Below are 15,954 nucleotides of genomic sequence, written 5' to 3'. Positions count from 1 at the left end.
AATGCACTCCAAGGAACCACAAAAGCATGAAAAATCAAAAACCATGTGGATCCCTAAGCGGCTTCTTGAAGCACAAAAGCCTAAAGAAACACCAAAATTGGCATCCAAAATTGCTATTCCTCCATCCAAACTTTCCAAGTCTATTCCTCCATTACCTCCTTCTTCCATTTTGGGCCCTTATGTCCCAAAATCCATAGCCTTTCCTCCATCCAAATCTCACAATTTGAGATCCATTTTTCCTCCATCAATCCACCACCCCTCAAGGTGTGTGCCAATGTCAATCTTGCCAACATTTCTATCCACTGAAGACCAATTCTTCCAATACCCTATCCATTATCCAATGCATATTTTCCATCATTCGATCCCTTTGATCCAATCCTTTACATAAATCCTTGCCTTAATTTCATCTTATTTTCCATGTCCTTATCCTACCAACGTCTTTGAGCATACTTTTAAAGGTCATGGTCCATTTTTTTCAAGGTTACTATCCAAACAAAAAGATGCTTGAGTCCTTCTTCCATCCCCTATCATGTGTCCATCTTCTATTGAAAAAGTCAAAAGAAAAAAAAGTGAAAAAAAAAAAGAAACAGAAAAAAAAAGTAAAGAAAAATAATTCGTCCATGATGAAAACCTAGCAAACAGGTGCCTTGGGCAAGTACCGTGATGAAAACTTGGTAAACAGGCATCAGGCATAATTTATGAAGTTCTTGCACACCACACTTGGGGGCATGTTTTATCCTATCATATCCTTTTGTCCTTCATTGTTCCATTATCCTATCGAACCCATGTCATACTCCTTCATATCCTATTGCCCTTCATTATCCTATCGAACCCCTGTCATTACCTTCCATTATCCTATTGTCCTTCATGTACATTTCCTCTTTCCACCTTTGATCTTGACAAGGCTGATGATCATCATGAGCATCATGTATCTTGTTTGCAGCTTTCAGTCTATCATAGCTTTTGGTCATTTATCCATTTGCTTATTATAACCTTTCATCCATATTCCCTGTCTTATTGCAACTTTCTGCCACTATCCCTTATCCAATCCCAACCTTCAGTCCATGTCCCTTATCCATTCTTGGTCTTTCTTATCCTATCCATACACTCTTTTTCATTCCTTGATCTTGATCTAACATAAGGACGCAAAATTTAAACATGGTTTCAAAACCTCTTGACATGTCCCTCATGCCATGTCACTGCTTTACATTGTCATATCGAGTCTCTTGTCCCATCATACCATAGCCCTTGAAAATTGCATCCATATTGTCTCCACGATAAAAGGCCTTTGTCTTCCCTCTATCCACCATCATTTCAGAGAGCCTATTTATTCACCTGTCATATTCCTTGCCTTGCTAGACATTGGGGGCAAAATCATAAAAATTGAAAAATGTCCTGAAATAATTCAAAAAAATTGAAAAATGTCTTGAAATAATTCAAAAAAATTGAAAAATGTCCTAAAAAAATCTCTAAAAATCAAATAATGTCCTGAAAAAACAAACAAAAAAATTGTAAAATCTCGAAAAACATGCATAACAAAAATATATCCCTTTTGTGCATAAGACAAATCACTGAGCATCCCTCCAATGACACTTGCAATCAAACACTGTGCTTTAATGAAATCACGCATTAACAGATGAACCTTTTCAATTAAACCAAACATTCAAACTGATCGCACTTGTCATATCAATCGAACGTTACCATCAATATCATTTGTCCTTGTCTCTACTATCATGAGTCCTATACAGGGTGTGGTATGCTCGAAACCAGACTGTGTCCTGTCTTAGACGGGGTACCACATTCCCTGAAACCAGACAACATGATCGTCCTATCAACACTTTCAACTTTTGACAATGAAGATCAAGATGTTTGTTTGACTTGTTGGAATTCGTGAGTCTTATCATTTATTGATTTATCTTCGATCATGTTCCTATGTTTCTCGATGATGTCACTAAGTGATTTAGAGTGACCGGGATGGTTCATGGTCCCTTTTGATTTTTTTGTTGTGATTGTTGTTTGTCTGTGATGTGTCTGTCTTTTGCAAAAAGGGTTACATTTCAGCTCTGGCCTTCAATGCCATGATGCTCTGCATCCGCTTTGCTACATTAAATAAAGGTTCTCACCTACTTCTGCGCATTGGTGAAAGCAAGTTTTCCTTCATCTCTAACTGTCCTCCGTCTAATTTCTTCTTACTAACATTTCTTCCGTCAGTCTTGGCAGTCCGTTTTATCCATCCGAACCTATCATCTTCTGTCATTCTTATCGATCACTTGGCCTCTTTTCTGGATTTTTCTTGCTAATTCCTCGAGGGGGAATGCATATGTCATTGTCATTGTTTGGGGCATTTTCATTATTGCTCTTTGAAACAATGCTTAAAATCACATTGTCTCAAAGAGGGGCAAAATGTAGACACCTAAAAATGGTCAACGCTTGCGAGATCATACTTTAACATTTGCGCATTGCCTCATTTCAGGTTTTTGTGTCACATTAACATTTCTCCTATGTCATGCACTTGGTCTTTATCATTTACGAGCATCGAGTCCTTCTTCTGCATTCTTCAGTTGACTCACTTTTGAATTAGGTCTTATTGATAACCAATTTTCAGTCATGATTTTGGTCGATCCTTATCAACTTGTCAATCTTGTCATTTTGTCATGTCATCCTTCTCAATCATGTCAATTTGGATCAATTTGTCATTGTTCCTCGGCACATTTACCAATCAAATCATTTATCACATTGGTCCTTTGTTAATCAGAATCAAATCGATATCAATTATCTTTCATCAAGACCTAATTGTCGTTCTTGCATTGTTAATTCATCTTTTAGGGTTTCATGATTTAATCATTTAACCTTGTTTGTTATTTCTCTCTCTAGGATTAATAAATTAATTATTTATCCTAAGTCTTCTCATCACAATTAAATGTTCATTTAATTGGCTAATAATTCCTCTCTTTGTGAATTAATTAATAAATGAAAAATTATTAATTAATTCACTTAATTTCCTAATTTTCATCAATTTTCTAATTTTCTATTTTCTAATTCCTAATTTCAATTCCCTCCTATTTTTCTCCTAATTTCATGGGAATGACATAGAAATTTGTCATAATTTGTCATAATTGACAATCAATCAATTCTTGACATAGAAATTTGTCATAAATTGTCATGAATTATCAATCAATCAAATTTTGCATAGAAAGTGCATAATTTGTCATAAATTGTCATAATTGACATTTTTGATTTACAATTTCTATTTGAAATGAATCATGCTAATTTGATCATCTCTCCAATTTGTCTATAAATTGGATGAATTTCTTCAATCTAATCCCTAATCAGATTATCGAATTTCTAATCACTTTGTCAAATCACATTTCGAGTACTCTTGCGCCAATATCTTATTTATTTGCTTTCATATCATGATCATGCACTAGTAGGTGAGATCCACAACAAAACTATTTGGAGAAGAAAGAAGAACAATGGAGCCACATGAAGGAAGCATTTAGATCTACATTTGGTTTGCATAATCTTTAGATTTGAATGTTTCATTTTCATGTCTCTATTGAGTGTGTTAGGATTGATCATGGCAATTTGCTTTCGTGATTGAGCTATTATTAATATTAGTTGCTTTGATGATTTCCACATTTCCTACATATAGTATGTTGTCATTGATGTCAATATGTTGAAGCATGAACCAGTATATTGAAGTAAGAAAACTAACAAGAGAATCAGTATGATGGTATGAAGTGAACCGGTATGATGATGTGAACTGGTATATGCAAAAAGTTGAATCGGTATGTTGGATAGTGAACCGGTATTTACAAAGTTTTTATCGGGGTTTAATTTGATATGACTACTGGTTGGTAGTCTCAGCTTCACGATTTCTAGTTGATGCATTTCAAGTCTGTGTGATTCAACTAACGACATCCTGTGATGAGTTAGCATTATAATGAAGATCAGATCGTGTTGCCACTTCAGCCTTGTGCGTGTGAAGGATTTCCTTGAGGATCTTGTATGAAGAAGATTAATTCTATCTACCTCGGGAATGTGAGAAGTTTCAGTAAATGATGGAGAGCGCATGATGGTTTATCAACTTCGAGAAGCGGCAAAGAATGAGTGATGGAGAACATCTTGATATGTGTTCAAGACTATTTCACCCTATGAAATGTGATTGAATGATCAAGATTGGACCGACTGTATTGTTAACTTAGATGCTTAGGGTTTTAGGTTTTGGCTACTGACCTAATTGTTCTCTATAAGGTCGATGATGATTTGCATTGTGAAGTTGTTGGCAATGTTGTGTATGTATCCTTGTGAAGATATACTTGATTCTTGTCAGACCGGTGTAGTGAGTTGAGATCTGCAAAGTGTGATTGTAGAAGTATAGGAACTAAAGTGGATTTGCCTTGGCATTAAGTGTTGTTATCAGATCAGTGTATTACCTGTTAACTTCTAACCATTTCAATAGTTGGAAAATCCCTTTATCGGGTATCTTTAATAAGCTTTTTGTAAATCCTTTAACAAGGTGACTCAAAATCATTGAGTTCTTCAAATCCTCTTGCGAGGTAACCTTTAACAGGGTTCCAACCTTTAACCGGGTATTTAGCCATCCCTTAAATGGGTGATCCCTAGCAGGATCGGTTCCTAGCAGAACTTGTTGTAAAGTCCTTAACTGGACTAGGATCCAAATAGAGCGGACTTTAGAAGAGTTCAAAGAACAACTTGTGGGTATTCATCCTCACCGTGGTTTTTCCCAGTTGGGTTTCCACATGAAAAATAAGTGTGCCATGTGTGATGCTTTTTCATGTGATGATTAGTGTTTTCTGTTAAGTGGTAAAGCATGATGATCCAGTGGTCATTATATTTCTGATGTATTAGTTGTTCAAGCATATGGGTGAAGTGGAAATGAGATGTTAGCATTTGTGAAGATCTAAATGTTACCGGTTTATGTCTTTCACAGTCTCACTATGTTTTATCGGTAGTGTCCTAATTTGGATCGGTGATACTGTTTACCAATTAGTGCAATCTTTGCAGTTTAAGTTGGTAAAGTAGTTTTTGTCTATAGTGATTGACACCCCCCTCTCAGTATCTGTTGAGTATTTACTATTCATCATTATTCATCAATCTATTCCTACTGGCATCTGTATGTGCTTTACCACTACTTGATTTGTTTTAAAGGTTATTAAGTGGATTAAAAGTTATAATTTGTTAACAACCGATTCATCCCCCCTCTCAGTTGTTCACCAGTTATCCTAACAATTGGTTTTAGAGTTTTGATCCTCTTTTGCAGAAGCTTAACTGCTCGAGGCAGATCCTATGGCAACTAACACTTCTAATCCACTAGCAACTATTTTTCAGAAGGGAAATCCCTAGCTTGATGGAACAAATTATGGGGTATGGAAAATTCAAATGGAGACTCATCTTAGATGTCTTGGCAAGGATATTTGGGAGATCACTAAGAAAGGATACACACCTTATGATCTGGCATCTAGCAATCCTACTCCTACAGACTTGGATAAGAATATTGAAAATGATTGCAAAGCTAGAGACGTCCTCTTGTGTGCACTTACTAATCAACAGATCATGGGATTGAATGATAAATCATCGGCTAAGGTTATGTGGGACAAATTGCAAACTTTGAATGAAGGTGATCCTACTGTCAAAATTTATAAACTTGATGGTTATCGGGTAAGATATGAAAACTTAAAGATGGAAGATAATGACAGAATGGTTGTGTTTATGGAAAGAGTAAACGATATTGTTATGGAATTTAATGTCATGGAGGAATTCTAAGTGAAGATGAAATAGTTTCCAAAGTCTTGAGAGCCCTTCCACTAACTTACAAGATGAAGGCAACTGCAATTAATGAGTTAGGAACAATGGAAAAATCTTCAGTTAAGAGAGAAATTATGACTGAGAAATTATCTGCTTTTGAGCTTGAAGAATTTGGATCTTCTAGAGTTGTAAAGTCTGAACCTGCTTTTTATGCATTATCATCATCATCTACTGGAAAAATTAATTGGAGATCCTTATATGAAAAATAATTGGAAGACATTAGGAAAGATGATGAAGAACTTGAGAAACTTGAAGCCTTATTTTCTAGAAGAGTACCTAAGGGACCGACTGGAAGTAAGTATGAAGGAAAAGAAACTTTTAAATGTTTTGCATGTAACAAGATTGGTCATTTTGCATCTAGATGTCCTTAAAGGAATGCAAGGTTTGAGGAAAGAGTTAAGAAATATTTTAAGCCTAACCAAAACAGATATAGATTCAAGAAAAGTAAAAAATTCTACATAGCAGATGAGGAAGGAGTAACTGATGATCTTGGAGATGAACTAGTAGAAGACTGCGCTAGTGGATTCGACAATGGAAAGGAATGGGTGTTCTATGCTTTGAAGGAAGATGAGCTAGAACTGGCTATCATGAATGAAGAAAAGGCCTTGGAAGCAAAAGTTGAAGATAAGGATGAATGGGTAATTGATAGTGAATGCTCACATTATATGACTGGAGATAAAAGGAAATTTTTGTCCCTACAAGAATACAATGGCGGTCAAGTCAGATCTGGAGATGACAAAGCATGTATAATCAAAGGTAGAGGTATTATTTTTTTGGATGGTAAGCATAATACTAATAATGTCTATTGTGTAGAAGTTTTAAAGCATAATCTTTTGAGTGTTGATGAATTGGTTGATAAGGGTTTCCAACTTCAGTTTAAAGATAGAAAATATAAAATCATTAACAAGACTAGTTTGGAGATTGCAACCAGTATTTAGACAGGAAGTAATATCTTTCACTTGAACACTGGTAATAAGACATGTTTGATTTCTCATATTAATGATAGTAGGTTATGACATAAGAGGTTGTGTCATGTTAATTTTGATTGTATTGTTAAGATTAGCTCAATTAAGGTAGTTAGAGATATAGCTAAGATTGTGAAGCCTCATAATCCATTATGTAAGGAATGTCAATTGGGAAAGCAAGTTAGAAGTTCTTTTAAGAGCATACATGATAAATCTAATGATGTACTTGATTTGACTCACACTGATTTATGTGGTTCAGCAAGGACTAAAAGCTTTCAAGGTGATAGGTATTTCATGTTGATTATTAATGACTATTCTAGAAAGATGTGGGTAACTTTTCTAAGGGAGAAGTTTGAAGCTTTTAAGAAATTCAAGATCTTTAAAGAAAAGATTGAAACTGAAACTTGATTGAAAATCAAATGTCTAAGATCAGATCATGGCAGTGAGTTCACTTCTCATGAATTTAATAGTTATTGTGAGATAAATGGAATTAGGAGACATCTATCTGCAATTAGGACTCCTCAGCAGAATGGAGTAGTGGAAAGAAAGAACAAAACCATTTTGGATGTAGAAAGATGATGATGGAATCCAAATTGCCTCATATCTATTGGAGAGAAGCAATATGTACAACAATCTACACATTCAACAGAGTTCACATCAAAGGTAAAATTGGTAAGACCACTTATGAAAAATGGTTTGGACATACACCCTTAAGTATTTCAGAATTTTTGGAAGTAAATGTTATATCAAAAGAGATGATTCAATTGGAAAGTTTGATCCTAGATGTGATGAAGGGATATTTCTTGGGTATTCAATTCAAAGAAAAGCATATAGATTTTATAACAAAAGATTGAAGAAAATTATGGAAAGTGCTAATGTGAAAGTGGATGAACAGTACAGAAATCATTATATATCATACAACAGGGAACCGATAGTGGAAATGATCATAACTAAACTAATAATGCCTCAATCGGTACAGGAAACTAAAACAATTACACCAACACAATCAGAAAATTCAATTGTGACTGATGATTAGAGAAGTGAACCTAAAGTTCAAAGGACACCAAGGTATGTAAGATTAAACAATTCTGAAGATCAAATTATTGGAGATAGGAACAAGGGAGTTATGACACAAAGAAAAATGGCAAATGAAGAGGTATGTCTTATTTCTCAAGTTGAACCGACAACTGTTATTGAAGCTTGAAAGGATAAAAATTGGTTAAAATCTATGGAAGATGAATTAGATCAGATAGAGAAAAATGAGACTTGGTCTTTAGTTCCCAACCTAAAAATAAGAATGTTATTGGAACTAAATGGGTAATTAGGAATAAACCGAATAAGGATGGTCAAGTTGTAAGAAACAAGGCTATATTGGTTTGTAAAGGATATTATCAAATGGAAGGAATTGATTATGGTGAGACATTTGGACCTGTAGCTAGAATTGAAGTTGTTAGACTATTTATTACCTATACAACTTTTTAAAACTATAAGGTTTATCAAATGCATGTTAAATGTGCATTTTTGAATGGTGAGCTTGAGGAAGAAGTTTACATTGAGGAACTTGATGGATTTTCACTGACAGATGATAAAGATATGGTTTGCAGATTGAAGAAAGCTTTATATGGATTGAAATAGGCTCCTAGAGCTTGGTATGCAAGGTTGGATAAATATATTTTGAAGCTTGGTTTTACTAAAGGTAGTGTTGGTAGTAATTTATATTATAAGATCACTAATAATGATATTCTGATTATTGAAGTATTTTTTGATGATATCATTTTTGGAGGAAAAGATAAACTATGCATAGAATTTGCTAACAACATGAAAAATGAATTTTAAGTGTCCATGATTGGTGAGATGAACATTTTGTTAGGTTTGCAAATTACTCAAAATGACAAAGGAATTTTTATCAGCCAAACTAAGTATCTGAGGGAGTTGTTGAAGAAGTTTAGTATGGATAATTCCAAATCGGTAAGTAGCCCTATGGTGACAAGTGAGAAATTATGTATCAAGGATAATTCTACACCGGTAAATCTGACAAGGTATAAGTCTATGATTGGTGGTCTGTTATATCTAACTCAGAATAGACCTGATATTATGAATGTAGTAAGTATCATTTGAAGATATCAAAGTAATCCTAAAGAAAATCATGAATGTGCAGTAAAGAGGATATTCTGGTATTTGCAAGGAACAACAAAATATGGTTTATGATATTCTAAAAATGATGATTTTACTTTATATGCATATACTTACTCAGATTGGGTAGGAGATACTGATGAGAGGAAGAGCACTTCTAGTGGAGATTTCTTTCTTGAAAAGAAACTATTTTCATGGATCAGCAAAAAATAGTCATGCATTTCTTTATAAACTGCAGAAGCTGAGTATGTTGCAGCAACAACTAATTGCACTCAAGTCTTGTGGATGAAGAAAATGTTGAAGGATATTAGGGTAAATTGTAGTGAACTGGTAGTTATCTACTATGATAACTCTACAACTATTGACATGTCAAAGAACTAGGTATTTCACTCTAAGACTAAGCATATGTCAATAAAGTATAACTTTTTGAAGGACAAGGTAGAAGCAAAGGAAGTCAAATTGGTTTATGTGAACACTAAAGAACAGATTGTAGATATATTCACTAAACCACTATCTAAGGAAACATTTGAGTATTTGAGAGATAGGTTAGGGGTTTCTGCCCCTCCGGTAGAGACTTGATTGATGTAGTTTTTTATCAATTTGATGTGCATTACCAGAGACATTATTCATTCTTTCACTGATGAGTGGTGCTACTACTCAGAGGGAGTAGTCAGCTCGGAGTTTCAAAGGTTTACATTAATGTTTTGATATTTTTGTCAGATTTCTAGCATTGATGTCAAAGGGGGAGTGATAGTGATGTGAAAAAAAAATTCAGAGACATCATTCATAAGGGGAGAGCTATTGATATTTAGTAGATTGTTGGTTGTCTTCCATAGGGGGAGACTTGTTTGGAACTTCTTGGTACTTAGATGTTTTTCACATCTAGTGTTGCCATCAATGCCAAAGGGGGAGATTGTTGGCATTATGGATGAATTGATTATGTGTTGCATTGCTGTTTTGTCATTGATGTCAACACTAGCTATTATGGTTGGTTACCGATAGATAGGTATTGGTTACTGATAGAAGATCTAGTGTTACCGCTAGAAGAGATTATCTTTTGGACACTTCCGACATGTTTGGATCAGTGAAGTATGTTTGATTACATGTGTTATATGCTCCATGAACATGTTTTGGTCAGTTGGTATTGGCTTAGTAATTAGATTCTATCATACACTCTGGTAAACCCTTACCGGTATTGGTTTAAGGCTTTACCGACAGAGCTTTCACTAAGGAATCTTGATAGGATGCATAATCGGTGTTGGTGCAACTTCTACATGGATTTTAGGATGCTGAATATGTTCTTTGATTATGCTTCGACTGCTTGAAGACATTGCTTTGGCGTGGTGGACCTAGAATTGGTTTGGTACCTATCTAAGTTATAGACAGGTATCATGCTAACGTATACTCTACATGTTACCGGGATGTTTCGAGATGATTTATGGATTTGTTATTGTTTTTATGATCTTAAGCCGACATGGCATATCAATTTAATATGAAATTATTTAATTATCTTATTGTAATATCTTTTAGGTGGCCAACCTAGTTGGTTTAGCCCTTAGGGTTTGTATAAATAAGAGGTAGAAACTCTTTGTAGAGTATCATGGTTATGGAAAAGGTCATGGTCAAGGAATGTAATGTGAAAATATTGTAATATCATTCTAACAAAGGAGTTGGTCGATCATTTGTGATCAAATTGGATTCAAAAGATGATTTAGTCTTCCAACATTGAGCTTAACCAGGACTATAATTCGGTATGGTAGGTGTTATTTCTGGTAGTTCAATTTATTGGATTGTTGTCCATTTATCTTGAGATGGTTGTAGCCTCTCTATAGTCCCTGAGACTCTTTTGTAATGAGCAGTACGCTCTAGGCAGTGTGCCTTCTTGCATGTGCATGCCCCTCATTGTATCACATACTTTTTGTAGAAGTATCATCTAACTATGGGTAGGCTTCCCACCATGGTTTTTCCCTTTTCGGGGTCTCCATGTATAAATCATGGTGTTATGTGGTATGGTTGTTTTGTATTGATTATCTGTTTAATTGTTAAGTTGTATTGTTTACCGATATCTATTCCTTCCAACATCTATATATGCTTTACTAGTACTTGATTTGTTTTAAAGGCTATTAAGTGGATTAAAAGTTATAATCTATTCACAACTGATTCACCCCCCTCCCTCTCAGTTGTTCACCAGTTATCCTAACACCATAGCATGTTGAAAAAATTATTGATCCCAAGTCAAGATCCTACCATTCCATCTCCTCCATCTCGAGATCCCTTATCATCCCCTCTTCCAAATCAAGACCCTACGATTCCATCTCCTCCATCTCAAGATCCCCTACCATTTCCTCCACCAAGTCTAGATCCTCCCATCCCATATACTCCACCTCTTGATCCTCCATTTACTTCTATCCAAACCATTCCACCACCATCACCTTATCCCCTTGGTTCACTTACATTCATCCATGGAAGTTCATTCACAACAAAAGAACATCTCATATGCACCACCAATTTTCCTCCATCTGATAATGGACTCGCATCTTGTTACCCAGATAACAAGTATCCTACTTTAGATAAAATGCTCAAAATAATGAACTATCAAGGTAAAGGTTTAGGCCTACATGAGTAAGGTACCTTGGAGCCCATCTATGTTGAAGAAAATATAAGATCTCATGGTCTCAGTTACATATCCCAAAGAACTTCATCCAAACATGTTGGTACAACTAATGCAAGATCCAAGTATGCTTCCAAACACACCATCACATCTTCCCATCAATCCTCCATATCATTTATCACCATCCCTCCTCCTCCATCCTATAAAGTTAAAAGAACCATCCATCTCCCTCCAGCCTTTAAATCCATTTTGGGTCCCTATATCCCAAAATCCACCATCACATATCCCCCACATGCAAAATCCATTTTGGGCCCTTATATCCCAAAATCCCATCCTCCATATTTTCCTACTCATCCCTCCATAAAAAGATCCCATATCTCTATCACCCAACATAAACATCCTACTCCTTTCATTCCCAATTAGGATCAACAAAGGCACATATCCTCTCATTCCATCCAACATCCTACATCTATCACTTCATCCATAATTCCTCCATCTCCTACACCTTCACACACTCCTTACAAGGCTACTAGCATAAATTTGGATGCCAAATAAAAAATGCACAAAGATAACCATCCACAACAATCTAAATATGACCATGTCCACTCAAAGAGACATCCTCCCACAAAGAAAAATCTGATGCAAAAATGCATTGAATCCTAAAGGCCACAAAGGCCCACTGAAGTAAAAGAAAAAATAATGTGGATCCCAAAGCAAAAAGAAGTAGTGCATCCAAAAGAAGAACTTGCAATGGCATCCAAAATTTCTAGTCGACTAGCTAAACATCCTTCCCCTCCATCTCCTAAGTCTATTTTGGGTCAACATGTCCCAAAGCTTCCTATCATAATTCCTCCATCCTATCTATATGCTCCCTCCATCTCCCCTTCACTCATACCGCATCCTTCACAACATGTGTCGATATTGATCCTAACAACATCCTCCCATCACACTCATTTCCCCTCATTCCATTAAAACACTTTCCACCACCATATCTCTTATATTCCCCATCAAAACCATCTAATCCAAGCCTTTTCATAATTCCCTCATTCCTAATAAAGTTGTACCAACATCGAGTGATCATCTCCAAATGGGCTCCTACTACCTTGATATGTAACTTCATGCTTGAGTCCTCCATCCATCTTATCTTTCAAATCCATTTATCCTCATCCATCTCCATCCATCTTATCTTACAAATCCATTTATCCTCTTCGATCTCCATCCATAAGTTTCCTCCCAAAAATTGGAAAATCCAAAAAAAAAAAGAGAAAATTCGTCCAATGGTGAAAACTTGGCAAATAGGCACCTTGGACAAGTACCATGATGAAAACCTGGAAAACAAGCATCATGTGTAATTCTCCTCATCCTTTTTCTCTCCACACTTGGGGGCAAGTTCTTTTGGCCATCTATTCATTTCCTCCTCTATCTCCATCTACCTACTATACCCATCATATCCTATCCAATTCACTTTCTCCATCCTCCTTTGGATCTTGATAAAAAGAAAAGGCTAGTATGCATACATGCTTTGGACACCTCTTGGATTCCACTTCCCTATCACACCTTTCTTTCATAGTTATTATTCACTCATCACCCTATCTTCCATTCATTTCCCTCAAGAATCATATCCCTCTATTAGTTATCTTGTCATATCCATTCATCCACCAATCCTTATCTCCTCGTTCCCCCATCCCTTCACCCCTAATCCTTTCATCTCCAAGTCACATTCATGATGCTTTCAGCTCCTAATCCTTTTCATCCTATCCTCCATCCTTTCATCCCTCTTTTCATAGCATTGCATTGCCTCTTTCATCCCTTATCATTTGTATCTAGCGCTAGGCTACCCCCACACAATCTAATGCCATTTTGTCCTATCAATCCATCTGCTCCTTGCAATCCATCAATTGCATGACAATATTATCCATCTTCCTCATCTATCCAAGGTCAAATTCTAATCGAATCATCCAATTGTATCCTTGGTCATGTTCCTAGCCTTGCTAAAAAAACTTGATCCTATCAATCAATCAATCATCACTCTCTCATGTCTTTTCATCTTGACTGGAGAAACATCATTCCTATCCCTGGTTCTTCTTCCATCATCCATATCTCTTGTACACCTTGTATATAGGTGTCATTGTACATTGTTATGCATGTCACTCCAATCCTTCGAGATCATATCCTATTAGCTGGTTCTTCAATAATCATCTTTGAGCATCTCTGTCATCATGATCGTATCAGATACCTTTTGTCTTATCCATCTAACTGTCATCTATCATTTGTCTTATCTAGGATGTATCCTTCTTAAAACTGGAGATTTTGATCTATCTTAGTCTTATACAAGATGCATCCTTCCTGAAACTAGACGCCTTGATCATCTTTGTCTTATATAGGATGTATCCTTCTTGAAACCAGACATCATCAAATCCTTTTGACAAATTATATTTGAGGCCCTCATGTTGGCTTTGTTTCTTTTTTATCTTTGTTTATATTTTTAATCTCCTTAGGATCGTTTTCCTCTTGGTCACCATGATCCTTTATATCATGGTGCGCTGGGAATAATAAGGCTCAGGACATGATCTTGTTTCTTTTTCTTTTCGCTTGGTGTGTCTTTTGGATGTGTTCCTTGTTGTACCCCCATGAGGTCTCTATTATCTCATGTTACATTGGGGCATATCTTCTACTTGGGGTTATTCTAGAACCATTGCCTACAGGGTCTTTATAACTCTATGTGGTGCTATACTAGCTTGTATGCCTATTTATAGTGTGTCAGTCCATGCATTGGCTGAAAAATTTAACCTTGGTTCCTGATACCCTGGTGACTCATATACACTGCTAAATCAAAATAAGTGCTACATGATGTCCTATTTTGCGGGTGCTCGTAGTCCATGATATTTCCATCATCTCAACTACATTTTCATTCTCTCCTCTTCTCATGCTTCTATATTTTCATCCTCTCTGTTGGGGAAATGTTTCTTTCAAGACACTGCCCAATCTTTGTCTCCCCATGCACCCTCTCAAGGGGGCATCCCTAACCATTCTTTCATCTGCCCAGGGCATTTTCTTGCTCCCCCTTCCTTTTTCTTCCCTCACAAGTGTCTTATTGCCTTTGCATCAATGCTATTCTAGTGCCACCATAAAGAGGGGAAAAATATAGGCACTTAAATTTGGCTAATCAATTTAATCAAATTTTATTTCCTTTAGCCATTTAAGTAATTAAATATTTGAATTAATTAAGCATATCCATTGAATTAATTAATCTAATTAATTAATTCTCCCCTTCCAATACCTTAAATTAATTAACTCCCCCCTTTCCAATGCCTTGAATTAATAAATTCAATTAATTGATTCCCCCCTTTCCAATCCATGAATTAATTAATCAAATTAATTAATTCCTATTTTTCATCCCTTTTATTTGAATTAATAAAATTCAAATATTCCCTTTTGATCACATGTCTTCTAACTTCTAACTACTTAACTAATCCCCTTCTAACCTAACCTCCAATCTAAACCTTGGGTTCTAACCAACCCTATCCTCCCAAACCATCCTTATCCTAACCAATCCCACCCTCCTAACTAATCTTATCCTTACCTACCCTCACATGTGTGTGCACACACATATTCCCTAATTTCCTTAATTTGAGGAAATTAAAGTCTATTTTGGGTGGCTTCCTCCCAAAAGAGACCCGTGTCCTTGAGGACTGGTGTAGTCATAGTGGGAGAGTCCTCAAAGAGAATACTCAATCATGCAGAAAGAGTTAACACAATAGAAGCAACACAATGTGATGGAGACAATGTAGAATCAAACTGTATTATATCATGAAAATCAATTACAAATTGTCGGGAACATGCAAGCTTAAAAGATTCGCCTCACAGGCCTGATTACATACATGCTCAAGTACAATACCCGAGCTCAAGCATGAATGTGAGCCAACTCCGGACCTCTTAAACTTCAAATTGATCTTCTATGTTCTAATGAATGAATCCTAATGCTCAATTACATTGATTTATATGCTCAAGATTGATCTGCATCGGCCCATGATAAAATAAATACTGATGAACAAGATGAAATGTGTAAAACAGTTAGGTTGGCCTCCACTAACTAGATTTCCTTTGGAAAATCCATATAATGAAGTATGGACATAAGGGAAGGTTGGCCACACACCAAGAAACATTGGAAACAAAGAAATGAAGCTCCACAAGCTACGAAAGTGATTTGCAAGATTCGCCAATAAAAAATAGTCCAAATGGTTATAGTGTTCTAAGACAGAAAACTATCTCAGATTCCATAAGTGATTGTTAGGATTCCCAAAGGTACTGAGAGGGGGAAGGGGGGTGAATCAGTATCTGACCGGTTAATGAATTTTCTAAATTTATTATATGAAAAGCATTCCAAAACTGTGTACTGGTAAACCAAAATTAATG

The sequence above is a fragment of the Cryptomeria japonica genome, chromosome 1 (genome assembly GCF_030272615.1).
Source record: "Cryptomeria japonica chromosome 1, Sugi_1.0, whole genome shotgun sequence".
Lineage (NCBI taxonomy): Eukaryota > Viridiplantae > Streptophyta > Pinopsida > Cupressales > Cupressaceae > Cryptomeria > Cryptomeria japonica.
This window is presented reverse-complemented; position numbering follows the sequence as displayed.